Source organism: Phalaenopsis equestris, unplaced genomic scaffold (genome assembly GCF_001263595.1).
Source record: "Phalaenopsis equestris unplaced genomic scaffold, ASM126359v1 Scaffold000126, whole genome shotgun sequence".
Lineage (NCBI taxonomy): Eukaryota > Viridiplantae > Streptophyta > Magnoliopsida > Asparagales > Orchidaceae > Phalaenopsis > Phalaenopsis equestris.
The window spans coordinates 127196-146431 of NW_018164568.1; the positions used below are offsets into that span (position 1 = coordinate 127196).

General features: G+C 34.6%; 1 protein-coding gene across 1 annotated transcript in view; it reads right to left on the reverse strand.

The window, feature by feature from the left end:
• LOC110021272 overlaps positions 1-19236 on the reverse strand; it is a 74370-nt gene that overhangs the window by 7119 nt on the left and 48015 nt on the right. The window lies entirely within an intron of this gene.

Sequence of the window (19236 nt, forward strand, 5' to 3'; positions counted from 1 at the left end):
TACAAGCACTCTAAATTCTCTCTTAGAAGTGTAATGAAGAAGAAATCTCTCACATTTCATCTCCTCTTACAATCCTTGAAAAAAATCTCAAAGCCCTTGACTTTCTCTCTCTCTCTCTTGCCTTCTTCGAACTCTCCCTCACACCTTCCTTCAACACCCATTTTCAGGCCCTAGACTTCTCTCTCTTTTATTAGAGATTGTCTCCCTCCAAAAAGAATTCAAAATTCTCTCCAAAATTCTATCCAAAAGTCAATCATTTTGAATTCCAAAAGAGATGTCTATTGATCCAAGAGACATATCCCTTCAGACATATCCTCCAAGAGACATATCCCTTCATAAAAAAATCTTCTAAAATATCTAGATGAATTGAATCACTCCATGGGGTGTTTATACCTTCGAAATTCGCCCAAATTCGTCCTGAACCGCCTTAATTCGCAAAAAATTGTCTCTGGTGTCTTAGGCACTAGTTCTGGTGCTTCAGGCGCCAGCTTGCTTAAGACCGCGTTGTTCTGGATTTTGAAGCGTCAGGCGCCGACACTTCATGCGTGAGTTCGGCGCTTCAGGCACCAAATTCTCAAAATTCGTTGTTTGGCTCCAAATTTTGTCATTTTATCAACCTTTGCTCCAAATGCCTAAAATTGATATACCTGCAACAAAAATATGAAAATACCCTTCTTTAAAATGTAATATCACAAAAATAAGCATTAAATGTATACTTAAAACAACATATTATTTTGGTGTATCAATACTTATGATTGTTCAGGTTAATTATGAATATTTGTACATCAAGGTCGTAGATGTACAATAGACTTTATCCAGACAAAAAAGGAATCTTTGAAGAGTTCTTGAACAAAGTCGAGACCTTCCAGACTACGACATCTAATTATCCTACATATATGGGGTTACATTTTAGAGTCCATGTTTGAGACAACAAAATACATCACAGTTAACTTCGAATGAAGTTAGATATGATTTATATCATCGGGGATTTAAACCTAATTATTAGATATGGACTTCATATGACAAGGTTGACCCATTAATATGTAGTTCTGCTCCCTCAATGAGCTATGACCCTCAACTTGAATTTCAATCAATTCGATTTGAGGAAATAATTTTTGATGGTACAAGACGTTATTATTCGAGTGGAGTGGAGAAAGGGACACCAAACATGGAAGCTCGTGAATTTTATGATTTAGTAAATGCAGCTCAGAGGTCACTATGGGTGGGTTGCACATCCATTTTGAATAATTTGTATTTCTCATAATGTTGAAAATTAAAAACGAGTTTAAAATGACATGAGAGTGCTTTAATCAGCAAGCATGATTATTAAAGAGACAAATTCACAAGAAAATTTTTGTTCTGGAAGAAAAAAACAGGTTTCCAAGTAGAGAAAATTAATTGTTGTGTATATGGTTGTATGTTATTTTATAAGTCCAGTTAAATGGAGACCCAGTGCAGATTTTCATCCTCCCAGATTCAAACCTCAAAGTAGAAAAATGAAAAAAGTGAAGGATATTCCATATAAGCAGTTTTTTTATCTATCGCTTATTTTTCAAAGATTATTTTATTTTATATGTATTGCTCCGCATATTAGGTAGCAGATCAGAGGAGATCAACTTAATGAGTCATCTTGCAGATGGAGAGGTGTGGAAATATTATGATCTACATATCTTGAGTTCGTTGTAGAGGCACATAACGTGAAACTTCACTTATACTTTGATGGCTTCACATCGTATAGTCAGACTGTGTCGCCCTACTTTTGTCAGCCAGTAATCATTATACCGTACAATATGCTATCTGAGATGTGCATGACCACATCATTCTTCTTCTTGACATTAAATATATCAGGTCCAGTAGCCCTAAAGGTAAGATTAATGTATACTATCAGTCATTGATAGATGAGTTATATATTCTCTGGAAAAGAGGTGTCACAATAAATGATGTTTCAATAAAACATAGTTTTCAAATGAAAGCAGCTTTAGGGTTTGTTTGGGGCAGCTAATTTGTAGTTGCCCCAGGAAGCTGCTGCGGGGAAGCTGGCTAGTTTATTTCAGCTGTTTGAAAATAGATGTGTGACAGGTGTTTCTAGACAAATGACCATTATGCCCTTGTTTAATAATATTATTTATAACAAAACTGTTATAGTTATATATTTGATACTTCAAACGTAGAAATTCACTTCAGAATAGCACAAAAATTCAGATACATATTTATTGATCAACACATATCTATCGATCTCTACTTTTCTATAAAAATAAAAACATCTTCAATACTCAAGAAATACAAGTAGTGTGAGATAAATAAGAAAGATATCATCCATTAATCCATTCATCTTGATTGGAGCTTTTATTCACATCAACAAACATCATTGGGATAAGCTTGTTAGTAGAGCACTCAAATGTACTTTTATAGTATATTCCCCAATTCAAAAAAAGATATGAGTGTTATCATCTCATTACCATATGATTCTTCACTTCTCATGACCAACCCCTCAGCAAGCATTCACACTGCATCTCATTTTCTCATAACAAATCTCTTCAAAATTATTCTCCTGAACAAAAATCTTTTGTCAGAGGTTGAACAATAGAGGAACAGAAAAGCCGAGTGAGGGAGTCGGGGTTGAACAATAGAGGGAGTCGGGGTTGAAAAACAGAGGGAGGGGTTCGAGCTAAAGAAGAAGCCAAGTGAGGGACTCGGGCTCGAACAACAGAGGAGCTTTCGTCAGAGCGACGAGGGAGTCGAGATTGAAGAGTGGGGGATTAGGGTAGAACAACGGAGTCGAAGGTCGAATAGCGGGGCTCGATCCGTAAAATGCCAACCCTTAAAAGCGGGTCGCAAACCTCTATCCGTGTCTGGCGTTTAACCAAAAAAGTGAGGCGCCACTGCGCCAATTCGCTCCCAAATGACCAAATTTTGCGGTTGCTCCCCACACCGCGCTCCTGATGCCCACCCAAACAGACCCTTAATGTGAATAACAAGTGATTTTTCAGCTTATGACAAGTTATAAGGGTGGAGCATGTTGCCCCCCTAGAATGTACGTGTGTATATATGTGTACTTACATCAATTTCAATCTCCGAAGATGGCACCAAATAACTGATCCGACTTGCAATTATACAGATATTTAATTCCATGGTAAAAAACTTGACCCAGTTTAATTATGGCGGCTAGTATGCAAAACGAATATGTTGTAGAGTTTAGAATTTAATTTATAATTCACACACTAGAAGTACTATGTAAGTGCACATATCGTTTCAAGTAGTATATGATCCTCTTTTAAGACCAAAGGATCGATCCCACAGAGAAGTGAGATAAGTATCACTTAGGCTAATTCTAATCTACAACTGTCAGGTCTTAATTTGGAATGACGAATAAGAGTGTTTTCTATCAACTACACCTAAATACAAACTTATATCAAAAAATAATCCTAAGGAAATTAGTTTGAAATTTGAGATGCTAAAAACTACATTTCACATGTGATAACCTAGATAATGAGTAAGAATGAAATGTTTAGAATTTAATGTGACCAGTGACAAATAAGAGCAAACATATTCTTTACCCTCTCTCGAGTGTATAAACCAGGCCTTAGGTTCTGAACTAAAGACCAAATTGGTTAAGGTTATAGCTTATCACTCTAGAATCATTAATTCTGCGCTTATCAAAACTTATCTCCCTATCTATTTATACTCCCCCTTCGACTTGGCTCTCCTCCATTCTAAGAGTTAGTGTGGTACTCACTGGTTGTGTGAAATCATAGCCCTCCTGGGTCATTATGTTTTGTAACGGATTTTAACATTACAAATGACTGGTTTGCGAAGTAAATTAAGAACCGGTGAAACTACCATCACATTAATAAAATGAAAGAATTTATAAGTAAATCTAAATTCATAAACATGCATATATTTAATTGCAAAAGAAAAGTAAAATAAAGATGATGACATAAGCATTAAAAGAATATTAAAAGAATTGATAGATGATAGAATTATGTAATAAATTATGTGCCAATAAGGAGTATATAAAAACCCCTCCAACAAAATCTCATGTCAATCCACGCAATGCTTGTACATTTCTCTCAAAATCCCTCGCCAATTTCTCCAAAAAATGTAGAAATCTACATCTCTTACTCCTATCTACGACCTCTAGACATTTTTGGAGTTTCCAAGAGTTTGAAATGCCAAAATATGCCATCCCAAGTCCCAAAAGGTGCCTTATAAACTCCATGGGGCGTCTAGATTCGTCCACAACTATTTTTGGCGCCTAGGCACCAAGCACCGTTTTCTGGGCAAGACTAGGGCCTAGGCGCCACCCTGCTGACAATATCATCATTTCGCTCAGTTTCGTCTAGTTTCAGCTCCAATCCGCTCAAAGTATTATACCTACAACATAAATATAAAAATAGGATTTCTTTAAAGTGCAATTTCATTCAAAAACATGTGATAAATGTAAGAGAGATTAAATACAAAAAGTCATATCAAAATACATCAGATCAAAATTTTCTTCCTTGCTCAATTTGACTCCAAATTGCATCATTTTTGCTCGATTTTCTCCAAAACTCTATTTCTTATGTCTGAAGCCAAAAACAAGTAAATTATCTTCCATTAAAGTGCAATATCATTAAAAAAGTGTAAAAATGTATATAAAAAAGTAACACATTTGTATACATGTCAATTCCCCTAATCTTAAACGTTACTTGTTCTCAAATAACACAACAACTTTTACAAATATGTTGATTTGTGTTAGTGGGTTTCTTTAAGATGTCCTAAAAGTTTATTCTAGAAATGTTGTAGTCCAACTTAGAAGAATTTCTAGTAAATTAGATAATATCTAAGATATCAAAATATTTAGTATTAAAGTTAGGAATCCTGAGTTTCTATTTAATTCAAAAATAATTAAAATTTTCCCAAACTTTAGATTCTTAGATAAATATTAATTTCAAAATTTATGATTTTGAAAAAAATAATTTTTCTAATACTTTCTAAAATTAAACTTATGATTGATGTTAAGATTTCTTCCTTAGAAAGATTCAAGTGAAAACAATTTTTAATTAGATCATAATCCTCAAGCTTCTCTCCACATATTTTCTTTTTTTTTTCTTTTCTTTCAGGATCATTTTAATCATCACTTCTTTTTTTTATGTAAGAATTACTATATTTAAATAGATTTTTAATGATTTTGAATTTTAATAACCCTTTTCTAAAGTTAAAAACTTATTTTATATTTTTGTAGTATTAGAAAAAGAATTTTAAATAGAGTCTAAATTTTTTAAAAAATATTATTCTAAAAATCCTTAATTCTTCAAAAATTCAATTTTTCCTACTATAAACAGTAAAATATTTTTCTTATTATTTTCTACTAAATATCTTAACTTTAGTTTCATCTGTTTTATTAAAATTTTCTACTAAGTTTTTCTATTGCATTTCTTTAATTAAAATTTTATTAATTTTATAATAACTCCACATAACAAAAATCATTTTTCAAATAAAAATTTATTTGTAGTTTCTTTTAGGAGAATAAAATTTAACTTTGACTTTTTTTTTATTCCTCCCCCAAACTTGATTTTTTAAAATATTTTACAATCAATTCCATAAAATGCAACATGAAGAAAAAATAAAAGTTCAATCTACCAATAATATTAGACTAAAAGAAAGTATACTAACATTGAAATTTATTTTTTTTCCTCCCTTAAACTTGATTTTTAACATGTATAGCATTCAGTACAAAAAATATAGGAGGGAAGAAAAACAATTCAGAAATTTTATCTACCACAAATGTCAATCAGAAACATTTACAAGTATTCATCAGGACAGAATAATTTGCAACAGAGAATAAATATAAACTATATATGCAAGAATAAAATTGAACTAAAGAACGGTTTAACAAACATGTTAGGCATCAGCATAAGAATATATATATATTTAAGTGTTTCCCAAGTTTTTTATATTGTTGTAACACAAACACAAACACACTTGATAATTAAAGTTAATTCTTTCCTTAACTCATCACAGCTCACTACCTTCCAATTTCTAACGGAATTAATACACTGATAAATTTTGTACTTTTAAATGGTTTTATAAGGTCTAATCCTATGGATACGATTATCCCTGATATATTGGCTCGAGAGCACCAACGTCAGGCATCATCTTATCACTTTAAGTATGCACCTCTAATGGTTTTCAAGATAGTGTAAGATTATCCACATGTTGCTCATCAAGTAGGTTCATGACCACCTATCGAATGAAAACAAAATCAGATAAAGGAAGTAATAAAATTGAGATGAAACTATCACTATCCAAACTCAAAATGTCTTCTGTAAAATCGGTTGAGACCCGAGTTGTAGTGTACTATTTAATCCAACTCCTACAAAAGAACATATATAAGTCTAGCCATAATAAGAAGTTAAGGGATCACATCTCCCTCATGACACACAAAAAGATCAAATTAATCCACAAACAATCCAAACATCTATTAATATCAATTAAACTGATCAATCCACAATGACACAAAAATCAAATCAATTGACTAACAATCCAAACATGCACCAACATCAATCAAACAGATCAATCCACACTAAAACAAACAAAATACAAAACCAACAATTACAACTCACAAACATACTAACACAGATAACCATGAGTTGCCTCCCACGAAGTACTTGGTTTAACGTCGTCAGCTGACGAATTTCAAGTTTATACATATTTCACTTGGTCACCACTTTTCTCCTTGGGGGTTTTCTAATCCTCCTAAAATTTCTCCCTAGTTCTGAGTCGTACGGTTCAAAATCTGCAGCTCATGAACTACGCATTCAAATTAAAAAACTTAACTAATATGATAGATATTTAGTACTTCAAGCCCTCAAAAATATTTTTGGTATTTTGAATTTTCTTATAAATAGACTCATAATAACTAAGCACACTAGATAATAATACTATAATTTACAAATCTAAGTTCTCCATGTTCAACTAAAATTCTCCTAAAATTCTTACCGTAGTCACTCCAGCAACGATGTCAAAAACTTGATGCCCCCTAGAATGTGCGCGTGCATATATGTGTAATTACTTCAATTTTAATCTCCGGAGACGACACTAAATAACTGATTTGAACTACAATTACGCAAATACTTAATTTCATGACAAAAAACTTGACCAAGTTTAATTATGACGGCTAGCATGTAAAACGAATATGTTGAAGAGTTTAGAATTTAATTTATAGTTCACACACTAGGGATACTACGCAAGTGCATGTATCGTTTGAAGTAGCATAGGGTTTGCTTTTAAGACCAGAGTATCGATCCCACGGAGAAACGAGGTAAGTATCACTTAGGCTAATTCTAGTCCACTACTGTCAGGTTTTAGTTTGGAATGACGATTAAGGGTGTTTTCAATGAGCTACTCCTAAATTCAAACCTATATCTAAAGATAATTCTAACTAGAGAAATTGGTTTGAAGAATTTTAAGATGTTGAAAACTATATTTCACATTCGACGACCTAGATAAAGGAATGAAATGCTTAGAATTTAATTTGGTCAGTGACAAATAAGATCATATCTATTTTTTACTCACTCCCGAGCGCATAAAGAATGCTGACTAATTTAAAGTTAAATTTTAATTGATATGATTAAGTTGAGTAGATTTTAGCCTCTCACTTCCAAATTACCCATTGTGCTCTCTCTATAGGACTAACCAAGTCTTAGGTTCCGAACTAAAGACCAAATTGGTTAAGGTTCTAGCCTGTCACTCTAAAATCACAAATTTTACGTCCATTAAAACTTATCTCCCTATCAATTTGCTCCATCCTAAGGGTTTGTGTTGTACTCACAAGTTGTGTGAAATTATACCCTCCTGGATTATTATGTTTTGCAATGGATTTTAACATTACAAATGATCAGTTTGCAAAGTAAATTAAACACTGATAAAAATATCATCACATTAATAAAATAAGAGAATCTATAAGCAAATTTAAATTACTAAACATGCATCCATTTTATTACAAAAGAAAAGTAAAATGAAGATGGTGACACAAACAAAAAAAAATTGATAAAAGTATGTAATAAACTATGTGCTAACAAAGAACATATCTCTACCTACCCTCTTCCGAGTGTATATGTATGCTTAGTATTTTATTAGTTTTACACAACTAGCTGTCACCTGAAAGCTTCTAATATAAACAGATGATGAATTATATTTCTTTAAAAATTTCATTGTCACCTAAACTACTTCACCATAGCCAACCGGACAATGTAAGTGCACCCAAATTACAAGATTAGTACTCTTCCGAGTCTTAGTTTCACTTATAACAAATTTTAACATAACTTATTGTCACTTAAGTTATGTCAATAAAACAAATAAGATATTACTCATCACATAGAAATAAAAATTATTCTATTTTAAAACAAATTTTCCCACTCTTGTCACTACTTCGTATCAAAAGAAAATAGTAAAGAAAACCACAACACGAAAAATGGATAAAACACAACAGAAAACTTCATTAAATCAAAACAAATCCACTAGAAAATGTTTACAATAATTGTAAGATAATAAAGAACATAATACCTAGTTTTTCCCTCTGAAAAAAAGATGAAAATCCCTCCAACAAAGCTTTCTGCCGATCCACGCAATGCTCGTGCAATTCCTTACACATATCTGTTAAAATCCCTCACCAATCTCTCCCGAAAAGGTAGAAACCTACATCTCCTACTCCTATCTACGACCTATGGACGTTCTTGGAGTTTCCAAAAGTTTGAAATGTCAAAATGTGTCTTCACAAATCTCAAAAGGTGCCTTATAAACTCCTTGAGGCGTCTCAATTTGTCCACAGCCGTTTATAGCGCCGCCTAGGCTCCACTTTGCTGGCAGCACCCCCGTTTGACTCTGTTTCGCCTCGTTTCAACTCTAATTCGCTCCAAGTGTTATAGCTACAAAGTAAACATGAAAATAATATTTCTTTAAAGTGCAATTTCATTCAAAAACATAAGATAAATACAAAGAATATTAAACATAGAAAGACATTAAAATGCGTCATATCAAAATTTTCTTCCTTGCTCGATTTAACTCTAAATTGCATCATTTTTGCTCCATTTTCTCCAAACTCCATTTCTTATTCCTGAAACAAAAAACATGTAAAATATCTTCCATCAAAGTGTAATATCATTAAAAATGAACGTAAAATATATATAAAAAATAACAAATTTTTAGGCGTGTAAGAGCACTTGGAAAAGTTGTTCTGTCTATATTGCATGGATTTATCTAAGGCTCACGCTTCTACATGGCAGAAAGAATTTGTGATTTTATTATTGAACATCCCTTCAGCCAAAATAAAAATGCATTCAAAGGAAACAAAATTAAAAAATCAGCACCACCTCCAATAGTACCTTGGGAAAATTTATTCCACATTAATAGTAACATTCCAAAAATTATCTTTAGTCCTGAACCTTCTTCAAATCATCCACTGGTCTTTGGTGTTGCTTATAACTAAACAAAAAAGTCCATTATTTTATTTGTCTTACTGAAATGATAACATAATTAGACAAAACCTTGATGTCATGTGCATAGAGTATTTGACTTTTTGATAATATCTTCAGCACTGTAATATAAGTACAAGGAAAAACTAAGAATAATTTCAATGCCAAACTAGATATGAAAAAGATTTGCAAAAGGAGGGAGTTAGAAATCTAAGAAACTGTTGTTGGCAAGACTATGAAGCTGAAAGCAAAATCTTCTTACTTTAGCATATCGTAGATTAGTATGTGAGTGATTTCAATCATTAAAATTCTTGAGCGCATATGCTTGAAATTTGAGTTGTGTTGATGTGGAGAAGAAAAATATTTATAAAGAAAAGCCACAACTGTCATATTTTCCTTCAAAATTCGATGTTAATTGTATTTAGCTGTTTGTCGAGGGAAATATTAAACCTATTGATTGAAATCAATATTTTCTTCAAGGAACTATGTGCATCTCGTTTGAAACTTGATGGCACAGGACAATTAGAAGAAAATATTACAGCAATGTTATGCAAACTCGAAAGAATATTCTTCTCTAGTTTTTTCGACTCCGTGAAGCATCTGTCAGTACATCTACCATACGAGGTATTAGTTGGAGGTCCAACACAGAATCGTTGGATGTATCAATTTGAAAGATACGTAGTAACACATGCACCTATAAAAGTTACTACTTCATAAATAATATTTTCAAATTGTGTTAAATAATAATTTATTTACAGATTTTTGAATAAAGTAAAGAGAACTGTGATGAATAAAGTGCGACCAGAAGGATCAATACTTGACGCGTATTTACTGCAATAGACTACAACTTTGGCTCATACTATTTCGGCCAAGAAGAAATCATGAAAGCGTCATTGGGTATGATACCTTCCTCGACACTTTTTGTTTTCCAACAATTAGGTGAAGCATAAGCAATGAGCACATTATGTTATACGAGTGATCAGGAACTTCGAACAGCGACACTTTATGATCTTCTCAACTCTGACGAAGGTCAGCCATTTATCGAGTAAGACATTTTTTATTAATAGTTGTTTACCCTTTCGTGTGGAAATATTATTCATTAATTCATAAATTTCTCAATATGTGAAAAGTTTATTCGTAGATTTATTAAATTTAGTAGAAGACGATATCATAAGTCAGCTGGAGTTAAATAATATTTTTTCTTAGTGGTTTACGCATGTAAGTTTGAATTTGAGAAAATTATTACTCATTTCAGACACATTTTTAGGTATCTTCATTGACACATGAGTTTTTATGAATTAATAAATTCATGATTGTAACAATGGAGTAATGGATCATGACTTGATAAATCTTGCTTGGGGACCCATTCGCATCATAAAAATTTGAAAAATTTACGATGTAAATGGATACATATTTTATACAAAATCCTGAACAAAAGAAAAAAAAAATTTGTAATTTGTTTGTGTCAAAGGAAATAACAAATCAGACGACGAGATAGATTATTATAGAGTTCTCAAAGAAGTTGTTGAACTATGTTATATTGGTTCCATTGGAGGAGGCGTATTTATGTTCAACTGTGGTTGGTTCGATCCTGTTTCTAATCGTGAAACAAGGGTAAACCAACCGTATAATATTGTTGAAGTAAAAGTAAACAAAAGATATACTAAATTTGAACATTTCATTCTAGCAAAACAAGCAAATCAAATATATTATCTTTCATATTCTCATAGAACAAGAGATTGCAGTAGTCAAAACGGGTAAACCTAGAGTGATTATTGATGTTCGGAATGTAATTGAAGTAACTCATCAAGAAATATAAATGACAAATTAATGCATTTCACTCGATCCAATCCATGAAGAGCTCAATTTAGAGGATGGAAGTGGCGAATGCGAAGAAAAATTAGTATCAATGAGTATGACTTTAATGATGCTTTGAACGATGAACTTTTGCCTTCATCACCCTCTAATAACTCTCCACGGGAGGATGTTAATTGAGATCTGTAAGGAAAACCAACTGCGTGTAATTTTGTTTCTTCAGATTCAACAGTATGTAGATTGTACTTTACATATTTCATTTTGATTTACTGCGTAATTTTATATATTTCAGTTTTAGTACTCTGTAGATTGCATGCACTTTACATTTTTCTTTTTGTTTACTACGTCCTTTTGTATTTTCGACTTCAACAGTCTGTAGATTGCATACACTTTATAGTTTCCCTTTCTTTTTATTGCATAATTTTGTATTTTTAGCTTCAGTAGTTTGTCGATTGTAATTTACTATTTTGATTTATATTTAATCGTGCTAATTAATATTCCTTTCCTTCTTACAGATGACTTCTAGAGAGGGGTGGTATACCTTTTGTTGGGGGACGAGGCGTCTTAGATCATTATAGAAGAAAGAAGATCGTCAGACGACGAGGTTGTGCAAGCGGTGTCGAGGATGTGGACACTTTCACCATACTAGCACTATTGACACTTGCATCACAGGCCCCGTTAGACAGCAACTGCGACCATCATACCCGCACCGGCAGCAACTGCGACCATCATACCCGCACCGGCATCACTGTGACCACCACACCTGCACTGCCAACGGTTGTGACTACCACACCCGCACCACCAGCAATTGCAACTACCTCACCCGCATCGCCACCATGTACCACTACGACACCCTCACCGCCACCGGCTACTCCCGTGGCGTAGTCAAGTTCGAGCACCACATGCAACAATTTTCAACTGCGGGCTCTGGGAAATGCGTAAGTTTTTTTTTAGATACTGACATTAACCCTTTATTTTCTTATTTAATAGATTACTAATGATATGTTGTTTCTAGTTTTTCTCCCCCCGCACAGGCCATCAATTCTATTTGAGACATTATTAGGAGCAAGTTCGACCATCCCTACTTATCATGGAAGGAGTTCTCGATCCCAGTTCGAGATATGTGCTTTCAAGAGTTCAAGGTATATACCAAACACAGTTATCTTCAGTTATATATTTTTGTTTATCAATCTAATATTTTTTGTTTTATTTTGCAGAAATAGTGGTCTTGGCCACCTGAGGAGAAGGTTCACATCTGGCGCAACTTTGAACACAAAGAGAGCGACCATTTTTGTGATATATTTGTGGGCATAAGAAAGACGCGTCAACACCCCTTATGGCTCGACGATGATGTGTTTACCTCGCTTCTTAGGTCTTGGGATTCTCTTGAATACTAGAAGAAGAGGGAGCAAGCGATTTGCGAAAGCATGGGGCCTCTAAGCATACTAGTGGGGTGATGTCACATATAGCGCATAAGAGGTTATTGATAAGATTTAACTATGTATTAAATTTCATTGTACATTAATTTTATACTAACAGTTACGTTACGCTAAAAGTCTATACCGTTGGAACAGGACTCATCCGCTGTCAATTTACACACGTGCACTCATAAGCGACAGTCGGACTAGAGCTGAGTAGTTAGCAGGTCTCAGATGACGCATGTAATTTAAGAGATTAATTAATTTACAATTCAAATAACCATTGAAATTTTTCGAGCCTCTAACTTCCATTAATCTTGTTTTTTCTTTTTTTTTTTTTGTAGGAGACTTTCAGAGGATGAAGGAGACCTGTGGAGGGAGACAGTTGGAGGGAAGAAAAAGGGTCGGGTCTACAACTTAAGGTCTCAAGCGTCGGCCTATGATGCTCGTCCCTCCAGCTACTCTAGTACATCGACCTTTACTGCCTAGGAGGAGGAGCTTCGTAAGTAGGTTGTACTGCTAATATTGAAGCCAGAGTTGCTGCCTAGATCCCCACCCAGCTAGCCTAAATAAGATTAGTTATGGAATTGAAGACGAAGGCAGATTTTGACGCGATACTGCATCATGCACGACAGAGAGGAAAGAGGCTTTGACAAGAATAATGATGAGAGGACAAATGAATAGGAACTTATTCTTTTTTTTCTTTTTCATTATTTAGAACAATTTATTGAAACGAACATTATTTTTTATGTACAAATGTTTATTTTGGTTGGTTTAATGCAATAATTTTCTTTTATTTATGTTTATAATTTATGTGTTAATTAATATTGTTATATTATATTAATAAATGTTTGGATTAGTACACTGTGACGTGTGGAAATTGTAGTGTTAGGATTGCGGGTGTGAAAATGATAGTGCTGAAGAATCATATTATTTTTTTTATGCTACAGATTTTTGATAGCTTACTGACAGTATGTCAAAGCACTGTCATAATTTCCGACGGGCATTAATTGTCAGTTATCGTAGTGATGGTGAACTAACGTCGACATATTAACGACATCATAATTTACGACGGTCATTTCCAACAATTTAGAAACCGACATTACAATACAATTTTGTGATGTCTGCTTCATTTTTTTGACGAAACAAACTGTCGATTAACATGGACAGATATCAATGGCTCTGTTACACTTTTCCGACAGTTCTGCAACACTTTTCCAACGGTAATGCTACACGTCAGGATCGTCAGATATAATTGATGGCGTACCAACGATATCTAATTAAAATCTAGTGCGACGGTTTAGTGTCGCTGGTAAACTGTCGGCACTCATAAGTTGTAAGTAATTCCGTCGGTAAAATAATTGCCGACAAGAATTTTAGCTACAACACAATAGACGCCGCGAACCCATTTCTGTGGTTTCCAGCATTTCCAGCTCATTTCCATCATTTCCACCTCTCTAACTTCGTCCAAGGTGAGAAGTTGTCATCCATACTCTCAGGCTTTAATTTTACATAAGTTTTAGTGTTTTTTTTAATGCATATTGTTAGATCTGAAAAGGCATAGGCATCACTAAAATTTCTTTTTGTATTTCTTTATTATATTCGCAATGCATAGGGATTAGATAGTTTTAGATAAAATTTTGATGTTATGTGCTTAAATATAAATGTTTAGGTTTGAGATATGTAAATACATAAGAATTTTGTACAATACATGTAAATATGAAAATTTAGGTGTGACATATGTAAATACATAAGATTAGTGCTATGTATGTAAATATGTAGATAAGAAAATTTAGGTGTTAGATTTGTAAATACATAAGAAATTTGTGTTAGATATGTAAATATGAAAACTTAGGTGTGAGATATATAAATGCATAAGAAATTTGTGCTATGTATGTAAATATATAAATTTAGGTGTGAGATATGTAAATTTAGGTGTGAGATATATGTAAATACATAAGAAATTTGTGCAATGTAAATTTAGGGTGAAGTTAGGCTAGTATTGATTTTTGTATGGTTAAGGGTAAAATAATGGTGTGCTAATTTAATAGGTTAGTGAGTTGATGGGTTAGTTTGACTATTAAGGGAATAATTGATTGATGCTATAGATTTGTGGGCTTTGGGTTTCGAATATGATATGTAGGTGACCTAAGGTTTCAGATAGGATGTGTAGATTATAGTTTAAAGTTTCCTATAGGTGTGAAATTAGACTAGGATTTGAATAAAAAATATGACACTTAGTAGGAAAATGACATACTAATCTATAGAGCTAAATCTATGGAACAGATGGATATTCAAAGAGTTAGATCGTGGATATATAACAAATTATATTCAGGAAGAAAATGATTAACTGACGAGTTTTTGGCTGGTATTGAATACTTTGTGCATGTGGCATCATAGATGCCCGTTTACTTTTCAGAAGGTAGGTTTCGATTCCCTGTGCAAAACACAAAAATCAAGCATACCTGACACCTGAATAAGTAAAGTTGGACCAATGTCGTAGGGGATTTAAACCTGATTATTGGTATTGAATTTCATATTGTGAATTTAAACCACATGTTCAGTACGATCATGTTGGAGTCTCATCATGTTATGCCCCTCCAACTATTCACAATTCTGATATATATGAGAAAATGATTGATGATACAAGCATGAACCATTTTGTTGGAAGTGTGTTTGACGATGATTAGGAACTGAACAGTGAAACGCAACAATTTTATGAATTATTAAATGTCGCACAACCACTGTGAGAAGGATGCACTTCGCACATAGAGTTAATGGTCACACTGAGAAAGCTGAGTATCAAATCTGATTTCAACATGCAAAGGAACTGCTTTAATCAGATAGCAACATTATTAAAGGAGACAAACCCTGCATAAAATTTAGTTCTAAAAGATTTGTATATAACTAAATAGTAGTGAAATTGGGGCTATTATCTGAAAAGATAAATTTCTGCATCAATGGCTATATATTATATTACAAGGAAGATACACACGAGACAAAATGCAAAATTTACAGTGCTTATAGGTTCAAACCAGGAAGAGAAAGGGTAAAAATCAGAGAAATATTATTAAAAAACGTCTCTTTCTATTTTTCTCTCATTTCACAGCTCCAAATTTTTGCTTCTATACGCACAACTCCCCATATGACATGACATTATACTGAATCTGTTAGTATTAATACAATGACTCATCCCTCAACTAGTGAAGCTTGAAAAAACTTCAACTGCAGTTATCCAGATTTTGCAGCAGAACCACGCAACGTTAGACTTGACTTATGTGCAGATGAATTCACACCTTACAGTCATGTTGTAACACCCTATTCATGTTGGCTAGTTATTATCACGACATATAATTTTCCACTGATATTTGTATGAATGTGTCATTCTTATTTATAACATTGATCATATCTGGTCCACATAGCTTATGGAAAAAATTGACATGTACTTACAATCTATCATAGATGAGCAAGAGTTAATGTGGAAACTGGTGTGTTGACTTATGATATTGTAACAAAATAAAACTTTCACCTTAGAGCTGCTCTTATGTGGACGATCAATGATTTCTCGACTTATGGAATGCTATCTGGTTAAAGCACAATCGGAAAATGGGATGTCCCTTCTTTATGGACATATCAAATTTTATGAATCTTATATTTTTATGATCATATATACAAGTCAAATAGCTTGATAGAGAGTTATCTACCGCAGAGTTGCATGTCCTTACACATCAGCACGCACATCAGCGCGCATGCACACAGCAATGGGTATCTGATCACTCTTGGCGTGTCAATGTAAGTTTTAAGAGTTTAATTTTCTAATTTGGGGGAGGGGGGGGGGGGGCTATTAATATGTCAATTAATATTTTAATTTTGTTATGCAGAAGGAGTGCGAGTAGCTCTAGGAGAAACAGAGGGAGATGGCTAGCCAAACCTCACCATCTGCCAACAACCGTGTTAGCCAGTCTACACTTGCTCAGTTCGATTTTGAGTTGTGGACATAGGCCGCGGGAAAGAAGAAGCGGAGAGTGTGCGGCTTTAGAGCAAAGGGGATGACGTTTGAGGCCGAGCATTCTCGTGCAGCTGTGAATAGCCCTAGCTCGTTACAAACTCAGCATGAGAAGATTGTCAGACTAGTCATGATGATGAATGAAGAGCTCTGAAAGGTGCATGAAGGCCAACAGATTGTTGTTGATAGTCTGGCACGCCTGACCGAAAGTTTTGATCGCCGAAGCAAGCGACATATGAGTCTTGTCAGGAGAAGCATGATGATGATGATAAATATTAGGATTTTTTTTTGTTTTTGATGATATTCCCCCAACAAAGGAGACAATTATATATTTTTATCATTTCTGTGTAATCAAACTTTCAGTTTCTGTAGTTGTGAACATTTAATACTTTGATCGGTTTATCTTTAATTTAATTTAGTATCATTATTTGGATATATTAGAGCTTCATTTTATCAGTTATGAGATATATAAATGTTTTGTAATGTTGATTGTGTTTGTTCAGTAAAAAAATGTTGAAATCTAATCGTTTAGCTGTATTTTCTTTGTTACAAGTTTGTGTCGGATTGACGTCGGTAAATTTTGACACTAGGTATTACAATAATCCCTTCGATAAAAGATGATGCAAATTCGGCGCATTTGCTTCGGACAAGGTCGGCACTAATATGTGTTGGTCATAATCAAAGTTAATTTGCGTTGGATATAACCGGCGCTAATTTGCATCAGCCATATTTGATATAAGTGCGTCGTTACTCTTAAGGTGTCCGTTTTTCCTATGCAAATTTATATTGTCAGAAGTTTTCAACGTAAATGTGGACACAAATAAAATTCTAATGTAAAATGATTTAGCAACGCCCATTTTAACGGCCGAACTTTTTCAACGCTAATCCGCGCTAATTGGGATTAGCTTCGAAAAAATGCCCAATTAGCGTTGGAAATTTTCGATGCTAATTAGGCATTAGCATATGGTTGTGAATGATCTAGCACGCCTGACGAAGAGTTTTGCAAATCGTCGGAGCAAGCAGCATATGAATGTTGTGGATGAGAAGGATGATTAAGAGTTTCATTAGGCGTTTGATGATTTTCCCTAGCCATAAGTGTTCATAATTTTTTTTTTCTAATTATGTGAACATTTAGGGTCTGTTTGGGGTAGCTGCAGCTTATACAGCTTCTGTTGATAAACAACTTATTCAGCTTCTGCTAATAAGCAGCTTATCCTGATAATCTGCTGATGAACAGCTGATTCGGATAAGCTGGCTGGCTGTTTGGATTCGGATAAGCTGGCTGGCTGTTTGGTTTGTGCGTTTGAAAAACAACTGATTTGAAGCTGTTTGTGGATAAATGATCATTCTGCCCTTGAACTGAATAAGCTGTTTAGTTTTTGCAGTTTGGAAACAATTGATTTGTAGCTGTTTGTGAAAATGATCATTTCAGCCACGCACAGTGAAGTTGTTTGCAACAATAATATAATGAGAACACATTCAATATATTAAAATCTAAAAAAACACTACATAATAATTCAAAGGACAAAAAAAAGATACACTCCTTGCTCAAGGAAAACTATCTACAAACCTCAAAGCTAAGCTTGCATATGTAAACATGTATGAAAATGTGCATAAGAATTGGATGTATGGAATTGTGTAGCACACAATTCCCTAGCATTTAAAAGCTTGCATATGTAAACATATGTATGAAAATGTGCATAAGAATTGGATGTATGAAATTGTGTGGTAAGTGCGTATAAAACTGAAATTTAGGTGACATATATGTAAGAAAAATATATGTTTCATGAGAAGAGCTAAAAGAATGATCCATCATCAAAACAGAGAACGGAGAGCGCCTGGATTTGGTGGAGGAGAGCGACGGAGGATGTGTAGGAGGGGTTCGCGGGCTCCGACTGGATTTCGGCGACAGAGCGAGAAGGGCCAGAGATTCGGTGACAGAGAGGGACGAAGGGCTGGAGAGCGAAAGGAGAGCGCCTGGAATTGGTGGAGGAGAGTGACGGAGGATGTGTAGGAGGGGGCTGCGGGCTTTGACTGGATTTCGGCGACAGAGAGCGACGAAGGGCCGGAGATCGGCGATGGAGAGCGACGAAGGGCTGGAGAGCGACGAAGGGCCACGGGCTTCGACTGGCTTTCGGCGACGGAGAGCGACGAAGGGCCAAAGGGTCTGAGAGCGACGAAGGGCCACGGGCTTCGACTGGCTTTCAGCGATGGGGAGCGACGAAGGGCCGGGCTTCGACTGGCTTTCGGCGACGGAGAGCGACAAAGGGGCTGAGAGCGACGAAGGGCCACGGGCTTCGACTGGCTTTCAGCGACGGAGAGCGACGAAGGGCCATGGGCTTCGGAAAGAGGGCGAGGTAGGTTTCGTGAGCGAGAGGGGTAGAAGCGTAAAAGAAGTGAAATAAGCTCCAGGCGAACGCGAATCGCAGGTATAACCCTGCGATTCGCGTGCAATAGAAAATATAAAATGCAGTTTTGATATAATCTATGAAACGTGCGAAACAAACGGGTAGACCGGGGTTTGTTACAGTACGACTTCCTC